Source organism: Macrotis lagotis, chromosome 7 (assembly GCF_037893015.1).
Source record: "Macrotis lagotis isolate mMagLag1 chromosome 7, bilby.v1.9.chrom.fasta, whole genome shotgun sequence".
Lineage (NCBI taxonomy): Eukaryota > Metazoa > Chordata > Mammalia > Peramelemorphia > Peramelidae > Macrotis > Macrotis lagotis.
The window spans coordinates 147,553,820-147,579,269 of NC_133664.1; positions in this window are offsets into that span (position 1 = coordinate 147,553,820).

Consider the following 25,450-nt stretch of genomic DNA (forward strand, 5'->3'; position numbering starts at 1 on the left):
GAATGGACCAAATCACATTCCATGAAGAGGTACAAAGGACCTAGTGCAATAGAGGGGAAAAGGGAGGAGGTGAAAACTGCTTGAAAGAAGGATTAACATACACTCAGTTAAAATAAGAAATGTATTTTACCTTTCAAGTATTAAAAGAAGAAAGGGAGAGGGAATTGAATACCTATATAATGAATACTATATAAACATTTAAGGAAGAATTGATTCCAATTCTATATAAACTCTTTGAAAAAATAGGTTGAAGATGGAACTCTGTCTATCTCCTTCTATGGCACCAATATGTTGATGGCACCTAAACCAGGAAGAGTCAAAACAGAGAAAGAAGATTATAGCCAAATATCCCTAATGAATATACATGAAAAAATCTTAAATGAAATATTAGCAAAACAATTATTGCAAGTTATCACTAGGATAATACACTATGACCATGCAGGATTTATCCCAGTAATGCATAATTGGGTATATCAATAACAAACCTAAGAGAAATCATGAGTATTTGTTAAAATGCTGAAAAAGTCTTTGACAAAATACAGCACCCATTCCTACTAAAAATATTAGAGAGCTTAGGAATAAATGGATTATTCCTTAGAATGATAAGCAGTATCTATCTGAAACTATCAACAAGCATTATATACAATGGGGATAAGTTAGAGGCATTCACAATAAAATCACAATGAAAAAGGGATGCCCGTTATCACTACTACTATTCAATATTGTATTAGAAATTTTAGCTTCAGCAATGAGAAGAAATTGAATAAGAATTGGAAAGGAAGGAAAAAAAAACTCTAACTTTTTGTAAATGATATGATGGCATACCTAGAAAATCCTTTAAAAAATCATCTAAAGAACTACTAGAAATAATTAGCAATTTTAGCAAAGCCATGGTATATAAAATAGACCTGCACAAATCCTCAATATTTCTATATATTACTAGTAAGATATAGCAGAAAGAGTTAGAAAGAAAAATCCCATTTAAAGTAACTTCAGGCAATATAAAATACCTGGGAGTCTACCCTGTCAAAGCAGACTCAAACTCTAAGAAAACAACTATAAAACATTTCTCCACAAATAAAATCAGATTTAAATAGCTGGGCAAATAACAAGTTCTCATACATAGACTGAGCTAATATAATAAAAATGGCAATTCTACCTAAATTGAACTACTTTTTTAGTGCCTTACCAAACTCTCAAAAAATTCCTTTAATGAGCTAGAATAAATTGTAATTAAATTCGTAAGGAGTAACAAAAAGTAAAGAATATCCAGGGTTTTAGTGAAAAAAGTACAAAACAATGTGGCTTAACCTTATTAGATATAAAATTATATTATAAAGCAACAGTCAGATCTATGGAAAGGGAAGCAGTTTCTGACCAAGAATGAGATGGAGAACATCATTAAAAATAAACTAGATAATTTTGATTACATTAAATTAAAAAGGTTTTGCACAAAACCACTGTAAACAAGATCAAAAGAAATGTAGAAAATTGGGAAACAATTTTTACAACCAGTATTTCTGACAAAGTATTCGTTTCAAAAATAGAGAACTGAGTCGAATTTATTAAAAACACAAGTCATTCACCAATTGACAAATGGTCAAAGGATATGCAAAGGCAATTTGCAGGTGAGGAAATCAAAACAATCCATAGTCATATGAAAAATTGCTCTAAATCATTTTTTATTAGAGAAATGTAAATTAAAGCATCTCTGAGGTACCATCTCATACCTATCAGATTGGCCAATATGACCAGAAAGGACATTGATCAATGCTCATAGAGATGTGGGAAATCTGGGACACTAATACATTGTTGGTGGAGCTGTGAACTGATTAAATCTTTCTGGAGAGCAATTTGTCATTATGCCCAAAGGGCAATTAAAATATGTATACTTTTTGATCCAGCAATACCACTATTGTGTCTATATCCTGAAGAAATCATGAAAAAGGGTAAAAACATCACTTGTACAAAAATATTCATAGCAGTTCTGTTTGTGGAGCAAAGAATTGGAAATTGAGTGAATGTCCATCAATTGGGAAGTGGTTCAACAAACTGTAGTATATGTACATTATGGAATAATATTATTCTATTAGAAACTGGGAAAGATGGGACTTCAGAGATGCCTGGAAAGAATTGCATGAACTGATGCTGAGCGAGATGAGCGGAACCAGAACACTGTACATCATAACATCAACATGGGCTTGATGATCAGTCTTAATGGACTTGTTCATTCCACCAGTGCAACAATCAGAGACAATTTGGGGATACCTTCAATGGAAAATACCATCTGTATCCAGAGAAAGAACTGTGGAGTTTAAACAAAGACCAAAGACAATTACCTTCAATTTTCTTTTTTTTTAAAATAGTTGTCTTATGTACTATGTAATTTTGCTATCTCTTATATTTTATTTTTCCCCAAGGATATGATTTTTATCTCAACACATTCAATTTTGATCAATGCATAGCATGGAAATAACATGAAGATTTTCACACTGCCTTCTGTGTTGGGGTGGGGGAGGGAAGGGAGGTTGGGGGGAAAATTATAAAATTCAAAACATTATTAAAAATGATAAGTAGAAACTATTATTGTATATAATTGGAAAACAAATAAAATATTCATACTATAAGCATAAAACTATAGAAAATTGTGTGTAACCTCATTTTTAGTTGCCCTTTTAATTTGATCAATTTTCTCTTTAATAATCTCTTAAACATCAAAATTTCTTCAATTGACAATGATGGCCAATTAATTGAAGGAAGAATCTAGTTTGCTTAGTGGCACAGACAAAAACATTAAAGGTCACTATGTGTGTGTGTGTGTGTGTGTGTATGTGTGTGTGTGTGTGCAGTGTTTAATAAAAACTAAGATGAGTTTTATATGAAGTATGACAAAATGAGAATAAAATTCACATGGTAAAACAAAAGTTCGAAAATCTCAATGGAAAAATAAAAAGACGTATGAATTATGTAGCATAGTATCAATAGATCTCATTCTCTATTATAAAGCAAAAATTAAACCTATTTCGATTGTCAATGAATGGATAAGTAAGTCAGTGGAACAGATTAGTTGAGTGAGAATTAGCATTCCAATGAACATAGCACCCAGAGTGTTCATAAAGCAAGGGCTCCAAATTACTTGAAGAAAGTAGTCCTATTGATAAGAATTTCTGAGAAAACTGGAATTCAATTTGGCAGCGATTAGGGTTAGACCAGCAATTATACTGTATGCCATAATAGGCTTCATATGGAAATGGAATTTAAATAGAAAAAGCCAAATCATTGAGATGACAGGAAATTGATGGTGCTTTCATACAGATGAGAGTTCTTGAAAGTGAATAACTCATGATTAGCCCTGGAAGTAAAAAGCACAGGATTTTTATTTCACAAGTCTATACAAGTTTACAAATTAAACAGTTTCCTGAAGAGACAATAAGCTACTTGTAGAGGTCTTGAATAACAATCTAGGTGAGAGTGCCAGAAGGAAAGAGAGAAAGGACAGCAGCTATAAGAGTGGTTGGGCTTAGACTAGAGTGACTTTGACCATGAGGGGAGTTTAGGCAATATTGTATTGTCATAGTCCAGAAGCACATGTTTCTAGCTTGGGAAATTGTCTATCTTGCAAAGAAGAAGAGAGGAAAGGAGAGCAAGAGAGCTTCACTCCGTGCTTACCTAAATTCATTTCAATAGTGTGTTGGACAAGGGTAGTGCTTAGAGAATGGTTCCAGGTATTATCATATATATATATATATATATATATATATATATATATATATACACACCCACAGGAGGACTTCATGAGGAGTGGCTAAGATGTATTTATGGCCCTTCAAGTACAACAAGGTCATTTTCTGTGCCCTAATTCAATTGTAAGTGAAACAATACCAATGGACAGAAACATAATAGCAAAAAGTATAGAACCAAAGTTAGTGCCATTGAGGTACATCATTTTAAGAAAGAAAATTCATATCCTAACAAGGGATAGCCATCAGAAGATAAATGTAAGGTAAATGTACAGCTTTGCTTTTATAAACTTTGGGGAAAAATTTTAAAAAAACAGCTTTATGAATGCAGTAAGTGTTATGTACAAGAGGAGAAATTGTTGATTGGTGAAAATCTTTGCATGTTCAAACTATTTAGGACTTTACATAAATACAAGAATACCAGTAACTCAATAACAAAGTCATAAAAATAGGCATCTTTCAAAATGAGAAGACAAATTCTCAAAAAAATTCCCAAACAAAACTTTTACTCTTTTCAGATGATATGGTGGTATATTTTGAACATTCTAGAAAATCAAGGGGGCAGCTAGGTGGTGTGGTGGTGGGGGGCGGCTAGGTGGCATATTGGATAAAGCACCAGCCTTGGAGTCAGGAGTACATGGGTTAAAATCCGGTCTCAGACACTTAATAATAACTTAGCTGTGTGGCCTTGGGCATGCCACTTAACCCTGTTTGCCTTGCAAAAACCTAAAAAAAAATCAACTAAAATAGTAAATTTAACAAAATAGCAGGATATAAAGTTTGTTCAGCATTTCTATATGTGACAAACAAAACCCAATAACAGGTAATGGGAAGAGAAATTCCATTTAAAGTTGGTGTAGACAACATAAAATACTTGGAAATCTACCTCCTAAGCCAAACTCAAAAACTATATGAACACAATCAAAACTACTTTTCATACAAATAAAATGAGATCTAAACAACTGGAAAAATGTCATTTTTAGACAAAGCTAATATAATAAAAATGACAATTCTATCTGATATTCAGTGCTATACCAATCAAACTAACAAAAATCAGTTTTTAAGAAATAAAAGTAGCAAAATTTATTTGGAGCAACAAAATGTCAAGGATATCAAGGGGATTAATTAAAAAATGGAAAGAATGGTAATCCAACTGTTCACATTAAAAACTATATCACTAATAATCAGTCATCAAAATTGTTACTGGCAAAGAAAAGAGAAATAGATCAGTGGATTAGAGTAGGTACAAAAGAAAGAATAATAATCAGAAAGAATACTAATCAATAATAATCAAGCAGTCTTTTGCTTAATAAACCCAAAGACTTTAGCTTCTGAGATGAGAATTCAGTATTTGACAAAAACTACTGGGAAAATTTGAAAATAATATAAGGAAAAACCAGGTGTGAACTCCATCTCACACCATACACCAATAGGTTTGATATGGGTACAGGATTTAAATATAAAGAGTGACATCATAGACCAATTAAGAGAACAAGAAATATTCTCTATATCAGATGAATGGAGAGTCAAGAAGTTTATGACCAAACTGGATATAGAGAATATTATAAATCACAAAATAAATGTTTTTGATCACATTAAATTAAAAAAGATTTTACACAAATAAGACCAGTACAAACAAGATTAGAAGGAATATAAAAAAGCTGTCTAACAATTTTCACAGCTAGTGTTTCTGATAAGTGATTCATCTGTAAAAACACAGATAACTGAATCACATCTACAAAATTCTAAATCATTTTCCAATTGATACATGGTCAAAGGATATTAATGAGCAGTTTTTGTATGAAGAAATTAAAGTTATAGTCATATGCAAAATGTTTCAAATTATTATTGATTAGAGAAATGCAAAATAAAACAACTCTGAAGTACTGCCTACACTTTTCAAATTGATTAAGATGGCAAAAAAATGGAAAATGACCAAGGTTGGTTAGAATGTGGGAAAACTAAAGCAATGATGCTGGAGTTGTGCACTGAGCCAACCATTCTGGAAATCAGTTTGGAACTATTCTCAAAATTATGCATATCCTTTGATCCAATAATATCACTACTGGTTCTATATCTGAAGGAGATCATAAAAATGGGGGAAAAACTCACTGTACAAAAGTGGGAAAAATGGCAAAGAATTGGAAATTGAGGGAATAAACTCAATTTCCCCCCAAATTGGGAAAGACTGACCAAATTATGGTATATGAATGTGAAGAAGTACTATTGTTCTGTAAAAAATCAAAAGTGACTGACTGGACTAAAGTCAAGAAAGAAAGGATGAAAAGCATGGAAAAGTTAAAGAAAATGATGGAAAGATTTACATGAACTCATGCTGAGTGAAGTGAGCAGAATCAAGAGAATATTGTACATATTAATAGCAACATTGTGAGATACTCAACTTTGATGGATGCAGCTCCTATGAGAAGTTCAGGGATCAAGGAAAATCCTGAGAGTTCTGTTATGGAAAAAAAATTCACATTAAAAGGGGGAAAAACATTGAGTCTGAAAGCAGAGCAAAAGATACTTTGTTCATTTTTTAAAAATTCTTTTATGTTTTTTCTTTATTATTTTTCCCTTTAGTTCTAATTCCTCTTTAACAAGAAAACTAAAATGGGAATATGTTAAGCACTATTATACATGTACAACTTTTACCAGATTGTTTGCTGCAATGGTTAGGAAGGAGGGAAGGAAAGATGCTAGAAACATGTGGAACTCGTAAACTTGCAAATGGTTGATTGTTGAAAGCTAGCTTTGCATGCAATTGGAAAAAAATAATAAAGAGAAAAATATTTTCCATCACAAAAAAAGGAACTACAAATATAACAGCTCGGAAGTTTTGAAGTTTTTTCTCACAACTCTCAAACTGTAAAAGTAAAATATGGAAACAAGAAGCAGCATGATTTAGTTGAGAACTAACCTTAAAATCTGAAAGACTTTAAGTTTTGTTCTTTGCACATACTGGCTTTGAGAGCTTAAGTTACTTAACCATTCTGTTTTAGTTACCTCTCTAAGACTATATGTTGCAGAAAAAGTACCCAAGAGTTAATCTATAATGATTGAAATAGTTGCTCACTGGAAATTCAATTAAATCACAGGTCCCAAGCCCATTATACGTAGAAGATGGGCATGGTTCATTAAGAAAGGTCAATACGAAGAGAGGCTTGCTAACATATTGTCAAAGACCTTGGGAATTGGTCTAGACATTTGAAAAACAATTTAGAATTTTGCTTAAAAAAAAGTGAATGAGTTATTTGTTCCAGATAATCTCACTGTTGAGCATATATTCAAAAGAGGTTAAATCAAAAGGAAATTACATGTATATGTATATATATATATATATATATATATATATATATACATATATATATATATACATATATATATTCTAAAAAAATATGAGTGTGCTTTTTTGGTGAGTGAAAATGTAAGGATAAAATGGGTGCCCATTAATTGGAAGAATTACTAAACAAATGGCAAAGAAATGTATTGAAATATCAATACTCTGCAAGATGTAATGTCTATGAGGGTTTTCATTAGAACATAAGCTTCTTAAGAATAGAGAATTCTTTCAGTTTTTCTCCATGATTTTCATAGTTGTTTTCATATAGTGAATCATAAATACACATGGTGTCATAAATACTTAATAAAATTTGTTGATTGACTAATTAATTGATTCAAAGAAATTTTGTAGGAAGTGAATGAATTATTGAAGAGCAAAATATATTTGACCATGAAAAATATAAAGACTATTAAAAGAAAATAAAACAACTTAGATTGTCAAAATTGATATCTCTAGATAATTATGTAGGAATTATAAATGTAAAAAGAAGGAAAAACTTATTTGCTGTTGTTAAATCCTCTGTCACTTTGTGGAAATTTCTATCTATAAGGTTTTCTTTGTAAATATACTAGAGTATTTTGCTATTTAATCTTCTGGTGGACTGAGGCAAACAGATTAATTGTCCAGGGTCACAGCTACTAGATATCTGAGCTCTATCCAATGACTCATCAAACTGTCTTGTGAAAGCTTATAACTATAATCAATGTCTTTGTTGCTTAACAATATTTTGCTAAAAAGGGAAGGTTGTCAGGTGAAAGTATGGTGATGTTAAAAATATTACACTATGGTATATTAATTTTGTATTATATTATACATCACTTTAAAACAACTTTTCTTAGTCTAGTGAATTAAAACTTCTATTGATTCACTATAACTTAAAGAGACAAATATATTGCACTGTTTTAGAGTTCAACATAATACAATGATCTTTTTTATTATAATTGAAAAGTTATGGGAAGATTCAATGGATTCAGTAACAGGCATATGATTTCCATGATTTGTCTCTCTTCAGAGTTACTGAAAGGGTCTATTTACTGTCTTTTTCTGACTTTTGAAAATCATCATACTTTTATAAAGGGCACAGCTCAAATATTTCCCAACTTATTTTCAAAAACAGCTGTGTATGCTTGTTCTTTGCTTAATTGTAAATATTTAGTGTTAACTTCCTTGAGGACTTTAGGGATTCTTTGATTTGGATTTAAATTATGTGTTAGAAACAGTGCCATCATCACTCTGGTCTCTGGAGTAAAATCACACTTTTTTTTTCAGGAAAGTTCTCCAAAAGCTTTTTATCTGAAATGTCAATTGCAAATCCACACACAAATTCTCTTTCACTCAGCTTTATTATGCTAACACATAATTGAATTTTTTTTGTTGTCAAGAAAAGGAAATAGAATTCTTCATAAGGAGAATTAGATTTAGATACTATCTAAAGGAAAATAGCAGATGTTCATTTGTTCTTCCCTTCTGTATATGAGTCTTTGAGATTAGTAAGATAATTAAATATTACTAAAAAAGTTCACCTAGTCTCTGACTCTTCTTTGAACTTCAAATGAAATGGAATCCTGGAAATAATAAAACAATCATAAAATCATATCAGTAATTGCTTAGTAAAGACTTTTTAAAATTTCAGGGTTATGGAGAGTCTTAAACTCTGATAGTTTTTGGTTGGTCTGGGTGAGTTTATCTTGTCCATGGATCATCCATATATATCTCAATTCTCAAAATGTCCCTTTTTGAAAAGAAGTGTGAAAAGCATTATCTTGGGAATTAAAAGGCCTTGTTAGACTCGTCTTTTAGGGCTTTTCTAACATTATGACTATTAGAAAACCAAACTTTGAGAGTCTTAATTTCCTTATCTGTAAAATGGGCATAAAAACATCTCTGAATAAATCTTTTCATATAACTAAAGTTCCATGATATTTCACAAACTATTATTTGTCATGTTTTCATTACTATATGGTATGATATGGTGCAAGCTGAAATTTAAGAAAAAATGATTACCTTGTGGACTTAACACATTGTATTTCAAATCATAAAAACCAAATCAATTTTCATTGTTATCATTTCTCATGTTCTTCATATCCATATTCAAGAATCTTTTTTCATGTTTTCTCTGTCATGAGGAATTTTTAATCTTTCATATTTGAATCCATTGACAAACTGATGAAGCCAATGGACTCCATCTCAGAAAACTGATTATGATTATAGAAGAAATGAATTACATTTTTCAAATCAAATTTCTTAAGGGAGTTCCATGCGTCTGTTATTTGGTTTCTATTTTTATTATCAGAAAAGTAGGAATTTTGAGCTGTCAGATTAGAAAGACAGAACTAGTGCTAAAGAGGGAACTAGTTCCTCTTATAAAATGAGCCAGTTATTTTCAAACAGAGAATAAAAGCAGGAAATCACTGAGACTTTGGTCTAGGGTTATCAAAGTAGCCCTTACAAAACCAAAATCTTGTCAGGAGAGAGAGAAACAGAACCAGATCAGCCTTCTTTATAACAAGTTGGGGAAAGCAGTTGTGCAGTAACTTGTACCAAAATTATTCTCTCTGGGTGACAGTGTTGTGTACCCTTATCTTATAAGAACCTCTCAGAAAGTTTTGTGAGCCAAAACATGACGAAAATTTTCTCAAGTCCCTTTGAACAGAGATAACATTTCACGGTTTGGGAAAAAATTTTGTTTTACACAATCAATGGCAACTACCTCATTGAAATACTGTTTGATCTGTTCCTTATAGTTTGGTTGTACTTGCGAAGTTATAGGATATGGGTACTCATCTTCTGGAACTTTAAAGATCCAGGTATTTAATTGCTGTTAAAATGAAAAGAAAAAAATTGATGACAATAGCATTACTTGGCTATGGTGTCAAAAGAATTCTTTTTGAAAATGTGGACTGGTCCATCAGATTTGAAATTTTTTGATTCTGTGATTATTGACTATCTGGGACAAGGATAGATTTGAGAAGAAAGGAGAAAATTGTGATCAATATTGAAGTTACCATTAAGAGATAAAAGGACAATTCCAAACCAGCTATGGGAATCTAAGTGTCACAATTTTCATGGTGGACTTAATGTTCATGTGTGATAAAAAGTTACTTCTGATAAATTAGAGTGGATTATATGGGAAAAAAATCTTTCTAAAATAGGATATAGGTATAGTAGAGGAAAAGATTTACAATACATTTGTGTTCATTTTACAAAATTAAGAAGTTTGGTAATATGAGAAAGTAGATGATATAAAATGCTTGGTAACATGCTCGCCAAAAAGTACTATATGAATAAAAAAGTACAAAGCACTTTTCACACAAATAAAAACAGATCTAAACAACTTGAGAAATATCAGTTGTTCATGGCTAGACCAATTCTACCTTTTAATTTACTGTTTACTGTTAATTTACTTTTTCAGTATCATACCAATCCAACTCTCAAATAATTATTTTACATAGCTAGAAAAAAATGTAAATAATTCATCAAGAAAAACAAGTCAAGAATATAAAATGAATCAATGTAAAAAAAGGAAGGAGACTTAGAAGTTCCATATTTCAAATTATATCACAAATGAAAATCACCAAAATAATCTGGTACTAGTTAACAAAGTAGTAGATCAGTGGAATAGATTAAGTAAATAATACAATGTAGTAAATAGCAGTGGTAATCTTGTGTATGATAAATTCAAAGATTCAAGCTTATGGAATAAGTATTTAAATTTAACAAAATTTTCTGGAAAAACTAGAAAGTAGTTTGCTGAAGTTAGGCATGGATCAAAATCTCACACTGTAGACCACAATAAAGTCAAAGTGCACAAATGATTTAGATATAAAGGGTAAATTATGGAAGCATGGAAAAATGTATCTGTCAGATCTATGAAGAAAGGAAAACTTATAATCAAAGAAGACCTAGAGAAGACCAAAGGAAGGAAAATAAATAATTTAGATTATCTTAAATTGATACATTTTACACATGTCAAACCAAGGTCACCAAAGAAAGAATGTTATAAGAAGGAAATATGAAAATTGGGGAAAATCACCATAAGTTTCTCTGACAGAGTGAATATGAAATTGAGCCAAATTTATTTTAAAAAATGAGTCATTCCCAAATTGATAAATGGTCAAGGTATTTGAACAATTTTTAGAAGAAGAAATCAAACCTATCAATAGTCATATGAATAGACACTCTAAATGACTATTAATAAGAGTAATACAAATTAAAACAGTTATGATATATGACCTCACATTTATCAGACTAACAAAAATGACAGAAAAGCAATATGATAATTGCTGAAGGGGAAGTCCATTCCCAAAGGATGTTAAAACTATGCATAATTATTAACCCAGCAATATCACTACTAGGTCTGTATCAGAAAAAGTTCAGATGAAAAGGATGTATTTGTGCAAAATTGTTTATAGTAACATTTTTTGGGGATGACAAATAATTGAAATTTGAGGGGATGTGCATCCATTGGGGATTGAATGAACAAATTGTGGTACATCATTATTATGGAATAATATTATACTATAAGAAATGATGAAAAAGATGGTTTCAGAAAGACCTAGGGAGATATATATGAACTCACACAAAGTGAAGTGAGAAGAACCAGGAGAACACTGTACACAATAATAGCAGTATTGTTATGACGATTAATTGTGAAAAATTTACCTACTCATACTAATGCAATGATCCATCACATTCCCAAAAGACTCACAATGAACAATTCTATTCACCTCTTGAGAAATGAACTTTAAATGTGCATTAAAGCATATATTTTTTTTCTTGCTTTTTGAATATTTTCTTTTTCAAAATTTCAAATATGGAAATATGTTTTGCAAGACTTTTCAAGTTTAATTGATATATTAATAACAATGTTTGGGAAATGAAATTGAAGGGAGAGAGATTTGTAATTCACAAAAAGGATGTTTTTTATATATTAGTCGGAAATGTTTCATATGTGTGTATTTATGTGTGTATGTGTATATTTTAAAGGATGAGTTGTAATGTGACAGATATATACTGCTATAATTTGAGTGAACTGAAAGTGAAGTTCAGGTGTAGCACTGATTTATTGAGTTTACCCCTCTTTATTTTTTTCATGAGGCAATTTTTTTCATATTTTCCAGTTACCTCAAGGGAAATAGTAAGCATAGGCCTCCAAATCAACTGGCCTATTTATTTGTGATTAGGCCGTCATTGTAATTCAAATAAAAAAAAAGTTAAAATTTTATTAGACTCAAAGAACAATATTAAATGCTTAGTAACATGAAATATTTATAGAAGACAATGACCCTGTTCTCATGGAACTAACAGTCTGTAAAAGGAGAATGATTCCTACATTATATGTATAAGAGTTCCTGCAAAGATTTTTGCTTGGTCCATTGTGAGAAAACTCATTGCCACCTACAAGGAAACAGGAAAAACTTCCTGGAAGAGATGGAATTTGAGTGATTTTGATGTTTAAGCCTTCCTGCTTGAAGAAGACAGTGACATCATGGAGGTGATTCTATGACAATCACATAAATTGAATTTGAATGAGGGGGTTGCTGTGTTACCTCACCTGCCTCACTTTCTCCTCCAGACTCATCTGGATCTAGGGACCAGATAAGAATTAAGACTACTGGAGATGGCCCAGGATGCAAGGCAATCAGGGTTAAATGACTTGTCCTAAGTCACACAGCTACCAAGTGTCCAAGACTGGATTTGAACTCTCATCCTCCTGATTCCAAGGCCAGTGCTCTATAAACTGTGCCACCTAGTTGTCCCTGGAATTTGGGGAAATTTTAAAAAAGAGGCAGAAATTAATTAGATAATCACTTGGACATTTTTCCACATTTATGGAAATGATGAAACGTCAAGTCCACCTTTCTTACATATGATGACTCAGTCCAGAAGATGAGAGACCTTTTACTTATCCATTATGTTATAATTACTTCTTTCTTTTTCTTTCTGTGAAATCTGTGCTTATAAAAAGCACAATAGGCTTGTTAGATTTTTGAACCCAGAAGTGGGGGAAATGACATTTTATTTTTATAAACATTTATCATTTAAAAGGTGCCAAAGCATAGTTCTTTCCTCAAGTGCCTGAAAAATCTTATGGTGGTTTGTGCCTGCAGAGATGAGCCTGAATGTAGACTGATATACGCTATCTGTTCTTTCAGGAAAGTGAATACTTAGCTCAGTAACTCCATTTTTTTTCTACTTTTATTCTAGATGAAATGAATGTAGGCAATTTTATTACCTAGAAAATGTGTCTACAGAGATGCATATTCTCTTTCACACCTTGATCCAACAGGAAAGAGGCACTGGTCTGTGACACTTTTGTCTTCCTCCCTTGGTAACTTTGCACATTCCTGGGAGCTCAGTGAAATACCATATGGGAAAATACCTTAGAGAATATTGTCCCCTCAAATTGTTTAAGTAGGGCTACCTAATAGTGCTATGTTCTCTTGTCATATAATTTTATACAACCTTATGTTTTGAGTCAAAACTAAAATGAATCATAGAAACAAACAAAAAAGAAAATAAAAAATAGAGTTTCCTTTTATATGAACTGGAAATTGAAGTGGGAAACTTTCATAATTTTGTTAACAATGTGAGGCTAAAATGGTCCTTGAATTTTACAAATATAGATACGGTTCTTCACTGTTTCCTCTCCCTGACCTCATTTATCCTTTCATTTGTATTCATGAAAAATCTCAAATCTCAAAGGTTTTTTTGATTTTTCACTATATATATTAATACTTCTTCCTAGTAACTACATTTCTATTGTTACAGTACCTAGTATTGACCTAATTAGAGAATTTGTCCCCTCTGTGTTGCTAATAGGAAACCAAAAGTATTTTATCGTTAAGATCTGGCATCAATACATTTTTTCCTCTGGGTTTATAGCAGAGTGCTCATTATTTCATGTAGCACAAAGATTACCTCCTGATGATCACTGGCAGCAGATAGATCACAAACTAAACCTATAAGAAACCTCCAAAACACTGAGAGATTCCTTTGGTTATTGTTGGAGATGAAGGTGAATTTAATGATTCTATAAAAGGGACAAATAGTCCTGTCTTGATGCTCACATTGTGATGGCAGGTGCTTTAGATCTATTTCTATCATACTTTATATTTCTGCTAATATTCTTCACGTTTTCTGAAGGGGAGGCTGCTTAATCATGTTTCTTCTAAATGTCAAAACATCAGAAATATTTACTTAAGGCTCAAGTCATAGTTTATTATATATAACAGCTATTATATTGCCAACAGCAATAGTTATTGCCTACAGTCAATGACCCTGTTCTAGGCACTCCTGTGGCCAGAGCAGAGAAATCAATTGTGTCTAAAAGACTGATTTAATTAAGTCACACGGAAAATGAAAAATGCTTTCAAATCATAACGTTAGATCAGAAGGGAATGAATAAAAACCTGCTGGTGTAGATTGACCATGCATCTACTATCATCTTCTTTTCATTTCCTCCACCTTTTCCCCCAGTCTACTAATATGTACATTCCAAAGAATATAAGACAGAGTAGAACAATCAAATAAGAAGTTTGGAAACTGGGAAAACAAGTAAATGTTTCAATTAAAGGAGAGTTACTTCATTACTTGAAGACTCAATCAGACACTGATATTTCAATTCAAGCTTAACCAGGAAGTTTGGTGAACAAACTAGGAACTCTAATTCAGTACAAGAGGACTGCAGGTGATGTAGTTTCATTCCCTTTCAGAATATTCAGATATTCAGAATAAACAGGGAAAATGACAAAATATCTTCAGGCAACTTAAGTAATTTTTGGTCAGCTCTGAATGGAGCAGGTGAATATTTGTGTTTGAATTATTTGTGTTTCAGGGCAAAAGAAATTAATCCACTTAAATTACAAGGATTTCAATGAACTCTCCTATTACTAATTAGACAGTCTGAAAATTTTATATGCAGCACATTGCCATACAATCTGGTTTACAAATGATGGGAAGTTACATATTTTCAGAACCTTTATCAGGGAAATGAAATACTCCAGTGACTCCCTATTGTCTCCAGAACAAATAAAAAATTCACTGGCATTCAAAAACTTCAGAAGCTGGTTCTCTCCCACGTTTCCAGTTTTCTAATTCCTTACTCCCTGACATGGACTATGAGCCAATGACACTGGCCTTCTGACTATTCCATCTTTGGACTTGGACATTTTCTCTGAATGTCCTTGATGCCTGGAAAGTTCTTCCACCTTTTCTCTTACTACCAACTTCCCTGGACTCCTTTATGTCTCAATTAAATCACAACTTGTACTGGGGACCTTCTCCATATGCTCTTAATACTGCTGTTTTCCTTCTGTTAATTATTTTCTATTTATTATACACATGCACAGTATGTCACATACAGACATGCATAAACTCATACCTTACATATATCTACCTTTATAAATATATGTATGTGTACACCCATATATCTCTCTGCATCTATATTTCTGTTTTGTTTTGTATATTGTCTACATGTTAACCCTCATTAGATTGCTAGCTCCTTGAAATCAGAGACTATATTTTTCTTCTTTTAGTATCCTGATTGCTTAGCAGTGTCTAACATTTAGTATAGTAGGTCCTGAACAAATGTCTACTGATTGAGCCTTTCAAAGTCAAAAGTGCTACAAACCACTGATAATAATTTGTATCAAATGAGACCTAGAGAGAACATTACTAGGGATCACCAAGTCCTGAGCAAGAAGCCGAAGATCTTTAAGGCACAAGCAGTATTTTCATGACTGATACAAGAACATAGGTTTCAGAATGGAAAGGCAACTATGGTTTGAACAAGTTAGTTAAGAAGATGGTGACTATAAAAAAATTGAAAGAGTCCCACATGATCCAAAATATTCATGGTAGTTCTTTATGCGGTAGCAAAGAATTGAAAATTGAGAGGATGTCCATCAATTGAAGAATGGTTAATCAAGTTATGGTACATGAATACTATGGAATATTATTGTTCTATAAGAAACCATAAATGGTCAGACTCAAGAAAAGCATGGCATTAGTTACTTAAACTGATACTGGGCAAATGGAGTAGAACCAAGAGAACAATGTAGAGATTAATAACAACAAATAACATATATTTATGAGATGTGAGATGATCAACCTTGATGGAAGTAACTCCTCTCAGCAGTTGAGAGAGCTAGGGTGACCCTTTTAGACCCACTATGGATAATGTTATCCCAAACTAGAGGAAGAAAAGCAAAGCAAAACAAAACAAAACAACTCTTTAGAAACTGATGAACACTTTATAAAGTTACCTCTAATGTATGTCTTTCACTTAATCCTAATTCCTCATAATGAAAATGACTAATCTGTAAACAAGTTTATCAAAAATATGTATATACAGTGCTAACCTGACTATTTGTTGCTGAGGGGAGGGGATTGGGAAGAGAGGGTGAAAGGGAATTTTGTAACTTAAAAATATACATATGGGTATGGATGAAAAAAATTAAATTAAAAAAAGATGGTGACAGAAAATGAAATGTGAAATTCTGAACGATCTCTTTAAATATTGAATGATGGGTTTTTAGCAAGATATAAAGAAAAAATTAAAGAAAATTATGGTTAAAAAACATATATATTTTGGGGGCAGCTAGGAGGTGCAGTGGATAGAGCGCCAGCCCTGGAGTCAGGAGTAACTGAGTTCAAATCCAGACTCAGACACTTAATAATTTCCTAGCTGTGTGGTCTTGGACAAGTCACTTAACCCCATTTGCCTTGCAAAAACCTAATACATATAAATTTGTTTTTATTTTACAAAGCAGACTAAAGGGGAAAAAGTTAATCATTGAGTGAATATGATTAATATGAGCACTTTATTACTTTTCAAAAGTTGAATATTTTTGTTAATGTGGGACTTCACAGTAATGTGGAAGATTTTGGATTTAAGAAGACTCAATTTTAACCTTAATTCTGACAAATAGGGGCTGTAAAACAGCAATCTCTCAATGTCCCAATAAAGTCCTTAATACCATGAGCTGTAGAATTACAGTACATCTCTGTATGAAACTCTTTTCCAGAATACCTTAAATAAGCATTTTATAATCATTATTCCCAGACAAACACACAGAACAGATTTCTCTGTTTTATCTCCCTCTCTATCTCTGTGGTTGTCTCTTTCTCTGTGTCTCTCTGTGAGTTTTTTCTGTCTCTCTGTGAATCGTTTCCTGTCTTCTTTCCCCCACCCTTTTCTCTGCCTTCATACACATATACATACACATAAATTGTGTTACAATATAATTAAAAATGGATACATGATATAAATGTAAAGAGACATGCCACAATCAACATTGAGGCCCAGGGAAGGATTAGATAATTAGATAATTTCTCAACTCTAGATCATGAAATTTTAAGTAACCAGACAAGGAATTGAGAGGATCACAGGTGATAAAATGTAATATTTTTTACATAATTGTGTAAAATTGCATAAGGAAAATCAATTCTGTTAATATGAGAAGAAAAACACTTTTCATTGAATGGGCAGAGAAAACTGCAGTAAACTTTTCTAGAGGATATAATTTATAAAGTACACAGAGAATTGATCCCAATTAAATAGGTCAATCTCAAAAGAAAAAAATCAAGAGATTGACAAGAATAGTAAAACATGTTTCAAATAACTTATAATGAGAGAAATTTTAATTTTCTGAAGTTTTTTCATCATCTATCTTATTTGCAAAAATGACAAAAAATAAAAATGAGAGTCGTTCAAATGGCTCTGAGAGAACAATAAATACTGCTGATGTAGTTCTCAATTGATGTAACCATTCCAGAAATAATTATGTAATTTGTTCACAAAGTGAAACTTTGACCTGAAACTATCAGTTTTAAACATATAGCCAAAGGATTCAATAAAAGAAGAAAAGTACATATGATGCAGGAAATTATGGAAATGTGATGCAGGGAGTTATGAACAAGGTGATGCTATAGTTGGAAACAAATTTTTCAATTTTTTTATACTGTTAAATTCTATCTGAGAAGAAGAAAGATAGAAGAAATATTTGTCTAGTTGCAAAAATGTTACCTGCTCCTGTGATGTAAATTGACTCCATTGCTGAATGTGAATTCCTCAAGATGGGAGTGTTCTTGGTTTGTTCCCCTTTGTCCAGCTTCCAGTTTCCAGTCTACCTGACCTTGGCCATTGATCAGTGACAGGAAATGAATTAGAGTTCATGCAACTTGGGATAGAAGGGACCACCATGTAGCTCACCTATAGGAGAATACCTTGAGCCCCAAGTACTAGGCTTGTCCAACCCACTACAGAAGTGCATTTAAGTATCCTAGAAGAGAAATGCATTTCCTTTTTCACTCTTCTTCAACCTACTTTGCCCTGCAGGGTTGGCCATCTGTCTCTCTCTTTAAAGCTCTCTCTCTCTCTCTCTAAAGTATCATATGCTCCAAGCCTAGGTCCACTCATGCACCCCTATGCAATGTGGCCAGATTAAGCCAACCCTTATGGCTTATTACTCCTCTCCATCTCTGTCTCTGTCTCTGTCTCTGTGTCTCTGTCTCTGTCTCTGTCTCTGTCTCTCTCTCTCTCTCTCTCTCTCTCTGATTCTTTATAGACTATAAAACCTTTATAAACTTTAAAAACTTTTCGCTTCCTAAAAAGCAGCAAGCAGTTTGCAAGCTGGTAGAGGGCAGGAGAATAGACTAGGTGAGGTTTGAGTGAGAGACAGACAGAGAGAGAGAGAGAGAGAGAGAGAGAGAGAGAGAGAGAGAGAGACAGAGACAGAGACAGAGACAGAGACAGAGACAAAGATAGACAAAGCCAGAGACCGAGCCAGACACACTCTCTGACTATAGATATGTGTGGTTGTTTTCAGGTTCAAGTAAAAGGTTCAATTTTTAAGATCCAATCTAAACTTCTCTTGGGGCAGTGAGGTGCTGTTGTGGATCTAGAGTGCCCTGCCTGAAATCAGGAAAACTTATCTTTGTGATTTCAAATGTGGCCTCAAACATTTATTCTCATCTGTAAAATGAGCTGGAGAAGGAAATAACAAATCATTCCAGTATCTTTATCAATAAAACATAAATGGAGTCCCTTAAAAATCAGACTCAACTGAACAACAAGAACAAATAGGGATGATATTTAGCTTAATATAATCAAATATATATTTCTATAACTATATATAAATCTATCTATATCTACATTATGTCCATCTAAATCTCCTTGTCTGCACTTGCAATTTATTGTTGCAGGGATGATGATTGATGATGGATGATGATGTTTGTTATTTGTTCTTGAAGACCATGATATCAGGGAGGTGATGCCATGGCATACAAGTGATTTGGATTTGATTGAGGGACTGCAGTGCTAAGTCACCACATTGGGGTTTGCACCACCATAATATTGGGGTTGGTGCTGGTCTGAGAAGAAATTCAGGAAATGTTAGTTTTCTCCCAGGCAAGTGGGCATTTTATTAGGCACTGTGCAGGCACAGAGGGCTGAGAGTTGGGAGGAACTCTAGCAAAGAGGCATCTGACATGTCCTCCTTTATACAGGAAAAGAGGAGAAAGGAAGGAAGAGAAAAATGAAAAGATTTCAAAGAAATGATTGTGAGTCTGGAGGTCAGAAACTGACCAAACTTAACACATGCTTGTAAAAAAAAAGGGGGGGTTTTGCATATCAAAGAATACTCCAAGTTTTGAAAGCACTTTACAAAGATAATCCTGTTCCAGGAATACTGATAAGAAATGGACAGGAGACTCAAGAGCTTGAGCAAGAAGTAAGAGATTGAGGTTGTTGGATCAGATATAGAATTCCTGGCTTTAGCAAGGACCAGGAAGGACACTCAGAGCAGATCTGAATATTAGAGAGGGTACTCATTAATTGGGACACCATCAACCAGCCTCACTTTCTCCTCAGGAACCATTAGGGTTCAATAGCCAGATATGAATTAGCATGATTGCAGATGGCCCTGGCTACAGTTGGAATCTTTCAAAATCTAGTCCTTTTCCAAGTCAGTTTGATTGAGGCAGCACCCATTCAGTCATTAAGGTTAGATAAGAGAGAGATGAGAAGAGGCCAAAAGTGACCAATTCCAAAAAACAAAAATAAGCTGGGGAGTGAGACCCTCAGGGTTCTTCAGTGAACAAGAAGAGCCTCTTTTGCATAGTCAAAAAAAATTCGGTCTGGAAGGAGAAGATCCAGAGAGTTTCTGGCCAAAAAAGAAACAATTGCTATGTGCATTCATTCTGAACTAAGCTGGTCCCAAATATTGACCAAATGGGCTTAACCTGAGAACCATTGATGGTCCATCTAGAAGAGCCAAAATGATTGATTTGTGGACTACAAACCCCAAGAAATCTTACCAGACCTTTGAGTAGAACATCCACAGATACCTGAAGAAAAAATAAAGAAAAGAAGGAAGGAGGAAGGAAGGAAGGAAGGAAGGAAGGAAGGAAGGAAGGAAGGAAGGAAGGAAGGACGGAAGGAAGGACGGAAGGAAGGAAGGAAGGAAGGAAGGAAGGAAGGAAGGAAAAAAATAGGTAGTGCAGTGGATAGAATGTAACCTGGGAGGCAGAAAGATTCATCTTCCTGAATTCAAATCTGGCCTCTGATGCTTATTTGCTGAGTGACACTGGGCAGGTAATTTAAACTCTGTTTGCCTCAATGTTTTCATTTATAAAATGACCTGGAGAAGGAAAGGGAAATCATTCCAGTATTTGTGCCAAGTAAACAACAAATGAGATCAAGAAGAGTCAGACAAGACTAAAATAAATGAACAATAACAATCCTGTCATTAATTTGTCGTATTATCTTTTAAATCTAACAGCCTACAACTCTCTAGTTAATTTAGATTATAGAAACATATTTTCCATTTATCCTATCTATGGCACACTATTAAAATTATAATTAAGAAAGGCTCATTTCAGTTATTTTTTTGGGGGAGGAGGGGAGGTAGAGATATGAATTATGAAATAAGTGGCAAATCATATGGCATATCAGTGCTTGTTTTTATATCTCAATTTAAATCTATATTAACCTATAAATACCTATACACTGAAGTTGAATTTTATATATTGTATATGTATATACAAATAGAAAGATCCTTTTTAATACATTGTTAACTATGTCTTTATACCATGTTATTTGTTACTTTTTTCTAATTAAATATCAACTGGATCTTAATGAGTAAACTACTCTTCTAATGTTATCAGTGATTGAGAAAATGGTACAACACAATTATCCACAGTAATAATCCTTTTTAATCACCTTTTCTTCTCTAACTTCTGTAGAATAACTAAATTCATTAAGTATTCTATTGCATTTTATATTCTTTGTTCATGGTTCCATCTATTCTTGTAGTATAGAAATAATACTGTATTGGTAATGATGGGATTTTGGGGGTCACCAATTACAGATGGAAATCAAGGGTTACTGAAAGATGAAAGAATTCATGTGTTCTCTGGAATTTTAAAACTGCTCAGGATTTTATTACAAATTATTACAAAGTAAACAGGTTAAAACTTTTAGAAAAGCAGGAAGTACTTTGGGAATGGGTTATGTAAAGTTTAAGTGAGAGTGAGAGAGAGAGAGAGAGAGAGAGAGAGAGAGAGAGAGAGAGAGAGAGATCAAGCGATTGTGCCGACATCCTTTTCAAGGTGGAAAAACAGAGGCAAGAAGCAGAAAGAAAGGGTGGCTACTTCCTCTTAAATATGCTTCTGCAGTAGGTTGGACAAGGGGTGGTTTTGCGGAGTGGTTTAGCACCTGGGCCAGGTATTCTCCAGTGAAAAGCAACATGCTGGTGCTTCCTGTGCATGACCACTAGATTCAAAATGTCATTTCCTGTCACACCAGCATCAATGGACAAGGTCAAATGACTGGGAATCAGAAATCAGGTGAAGGAAGAATGGGGAGACAGGATACAATCAATAGGAGTCAGTTTACATCTCAGGAGCAAATAGACTTCCACAATTAAAAAATTAACATCATAAAAGGTAACAAAATTTGTTTCTAACTATATACTTTCTATGTTCATAATTTTCTGCATCTGGCAAACTAATTATTAACCTGAAATTTAGATGGAAGGAGTACGAGATGCACCTTTGCTAATTACTAACTGTCAGTTTAGCCAAGGCATTTAAACATTATGAATATCCAATTTCTCTTTAGAGAAATGTCATTAATATTATGTCCTCTCTTTACTTTCTGAGGTGATTAGGAAAGTAAATTAAAATAATGTGTTTGAAGGCTTTTAAAAACTATGAAATGTTATAAGAGCATATGTTGTTAATATCTGTTTGTAAAGTCACCTGTGTGCTTTCTTCTGACAAGGGTTATTTCCATTTCTTTGAAGGGATAAGTTTGCAGCATAACTCATGAGGTCATTTCATCCTTCTGAATGCATTACCATTAGATTAACTCAGTAATTGTGATTAGTAGTTACTGTGAAACCCATTGTATTGCTTCATAATTTAGTAGTCATATATAGATATGCATGGTTGTCCAAAATTAATATTTAGAAGAAACATCCTAAAATATTTTGATTGTCTGGAGACCAGTTAACTGACTTTGAATTATTTTAATAGGCAGCCACCTTAATGGTCTTTGTAAGAGCCATCTCTGAATTCAAATGGAGCATCTCCAATTAATCCAAGAGAGTAACTATAAACACAAGCTAACATCATCATGGTATTAAAGATAATAATAATATTGTCTCATACTGTTATAGCTCCCGTATTAAAGCAATTCAAAGGACTATTACAGACATAATCAAATTAATTTTCTTATATCTATCATTTTTTTTAGAAACAAGGCTTATTGCCTCATAATTAACCCTTTGAGACATCTTTATTTTGAACATTTAGTCTTTCAAATGATATCAATCAATGAAATTAACCTTATGCATAAAACTACTTGCATATATAATAACTTTAATAGGTCTACATGATTATTTCAAACCCAGACTAGCCCATGATTCCCTAGCCTATCTGTTCAGTTCAGTCCAATTGACCTTGTCATACTTACAACAGCTTCACATTTATAATTTCTTCCTCAGTTGAGGATTTTCCACAAGTCTCTATATGAGGAAGCACACTTATTTCAGTCATACTGCTCACTTTAAACCTAGAAAAATCTGTTTTTCCCTACACAGCTTATCTGCTCTGACTCTTATTTTCCAGTTCTCTTCATTCTTGAAATCAGAAACTGCTATCCTTTTTGCTTATATTTACTTTTCCAACTTGGAAGATAGAAAAATCTTTATAAATGTTCTCTTTGTGTCTTTTGTTCTGTTTCTCTCAGTCTCTATTTCTTTGTTTGTGTATGTGTGTGTATAGTGTGCATGTGTGTGAGAGTCTCCTACCATAAAATATATAAGTGGAATTTTCTACAGTCTGAAAGCACTGAGTGGTGAATTAGAGAACCATGGTTTTCTGTCATATATCAGAGTTACATGAAATACTTCTTTCACATCTATGATCATGGAAAACTTGACTTTCAAAACCATAATTCAAATGTTCCCTAAAAGAACAAAAGTCAAATATGCCCTAGAATGGGAAGCAGGAGAGATTCTTTGATATTACAGGTAACACCAAAACAAGAATAAAAATAAGCAAACAAAAACATCATAAAGGCATCACATTAGTTATCATTCAATAGCTATGCTTAAAAAATGATGCTTAATTGAGATTTAGAGGCAAACACAAAAGACAAAATAGATAATGTACACATATTGTTTCTAGAGAAAATATGGTCAAAGAATATGATCAAACTGTCCAGTAAAGAAAAGAGAGGTCAACCAAAACAACCCTGGTTGATATGAAGTTCTCCAAAACATTTGGGAAATTGGTGAAGATGATGAAAAAAATGAAAATGTTGGAAGGGTTATGGAATAACAAGTACACAAATACATTGTTCATGGAACTGTGAATTGTTCTGACGATCTGAAAAGTAATTAAAAACTTTGCTAAGAAAGTAACTATTATTTGTATACCCCTTGTCTCCTAGATATAACTGTTACATATATATCTCAGTGAGTTCAAAGATAGAAATATACCATAAGCATCAAAACATACCAAAGTACATATCTATTTATTTTATAAATTAATCAAATTATGCTACATAAATCTGGAAAGATAAATTAAAATCATTCTTTTTATTTATTTATTTTATTTATTTATTGGAATGGAATCTTTCAAAATCTAGCCCTTTGTTGATTTTTATCAAACTCATAATGATATTTTAAAAGAATGAATAAGTATTAAGAATGCAGATAATCAGGGGCTAGGTGACACAGTGGATAGAGCACTAGCCCTGGAGTCAGGAGTACCTGAGTTTAAATCAGTCTTCAGACACTTAACAATTACTTAGCTGTGTGGCCTTAGGCAAGCCACTTAACCCCATTGCCTTGCAAAAACCTAAAAAAAAAAAAAATGAAGATAATGCCTGAAAACAAAAATTAATTGAGTAACATGAAGTAAGCTAAACTAGAAAAACTACAAAGCTACAAAGTATACAACAAAAATACTATATAAAACTACAAAAAATAAAGAGAAAAATAAAAATAGCCAGTGAACATGCTATAACTGTCATACTTGACCCCCAAGAGGAGCAGATAAGTCACTTGTTTACTGAAGTGAAGAATTATGAGCATGAAATATTGCATCTATCATTAGTATTATGTGTTGTTTAGCTTTACAGCAGTTTGAATGAAATGTTTTTAAATTTTTTGTTATTTTTATTTTTTTAATTTTTACTTAAATAAGTTTCTTTTCGAACAAATTTTTTGCTGGTCAATGCTTCCTAGAAGAAGAAAAAGTTTGGACAACCCCATTTTAAAACAAAAAAACAATCTAAAGTGTCATCAAATATTTTTGTTAAAGTAACGAGTTCATTTTCCATGACCATCTATCATTCTTTGGTGGATTTTCAAGATTCCACTTGGGCTGCTTAATACTAAACTTATGTTGAAATGATTGTTTCTTGATTCTGCAGTATATAGCTAGGAGTTATGATATTTTTAATCTATATTTTAAATATTATTTATCATCAGTTTCATGACAACATATTTTCTTAAATTCTGAATAATGGACAATTCTCTCCACCATTTCAGGACTATATGCTCTTGTCCCCATGCATTTAAGCATGATATTGTCAGAAATGCTATCATATGTCTTCAATGAGGAAGAAAATGATATCAAATTTACCTACCACAGTGAAGGTAAATTATTTTATTTGAAAAAACTAAATAAGCCAAGACTAAAAATGGAGGAAGAGTTGGTACATGATGTTTTGGGTTGTTTTTGCAGATATTTGTACATTCAAAGTAGCTTCTTAAGCTGAATTGCAACCGAGTATGGATTGATTCTCTGTCATTTGTGCCAACTTTGGCCCGACAATTAACAAGGAAACAGA